General features: G+C 54.1%; 1 long non-coding RNA gene across 1 annotated transcript; it reads right to left on the bottom strand.

Annotated features, from left to right (window-relative positions):
• Positions 1 to 14: 14 nt before the first annotated feature.
• On the bottom strand, positions 15 to 473 carry LOC104865710. Its single transcript, XR_781303.1, has 3 exons — positions 410 to 473; positions 192 to 307; positions 15 to 96 (listed from the first exon to the last, which is right to left on the bottom strand). It is a non-coding gene; the product is annotated as an uncharacterized LOC104865710 (long non-coding RNA).
• Positions 474 to 492: the final 19 nt, after the last annotated feature.

The following is a 492-nucleotide window of genomic DNA, read 5'->3' as shown; positions in this document are numbered from 1 at the left end:
CCAGCGCAGCGGAGCAGCAGGGGATCTGGACGGGGGCTTCTATGGACACTCACTTTCCTTGAACACGCCACTGACGGAAAAGCAGAGCATCGTTTCCTGAAAGGGGAGAAAATGGGAGCTCAGGGGCCTTACTTGACTTCCTACCGTCTCCCGCTTTCTGTTCCCACCCCAGGGAGGAAGCAGGTGCTTACCCTCTCAAGCCAAATATCCACCACAAAGTTATCCGAGTCGTGCTGAGTTTTGGGCAACACCATGAAGAAGTCTGCGATGTCACGTTTCTTGTGCTTCAGCAACTGTCTCTGCAAGTCTGTAGAAGAAAAGCAGAAGGGAAGATCCTCTCCCTTGGCGCCTGTGACTGTCCCCCCTCACAGGCCTGTACTCCGTCCAGACTCCCCCCTCACACACTCACAGGGATCTTTGAGCTTCTCCATATTCCTGCTACACTGGAAGTACGCGCGCCAGTTGCTCCTAGGAAAAAAAGAGGAACAAGGG

Source organism: Fukomys damarensis, unplaced genomic scaffold (genome assembly GCF_012274545.1).
Source record: "Fukomys damarensis isolate Sample0158 unplaced genomic scaffold, DMR_v1.0_HiC HiC_scaffold_58502, whole genome shotgun sequence".
NCBI lineage: Eukaryota > Metazoa > Chordata > Mammalia > Rodentia > Bathyergidae > Fukomys > Fukomys damarensis.
Note: the sequence above shows the minus strand (reverse complement) of the source record. Positions and strands in the feature narration are given on the sequence as shown.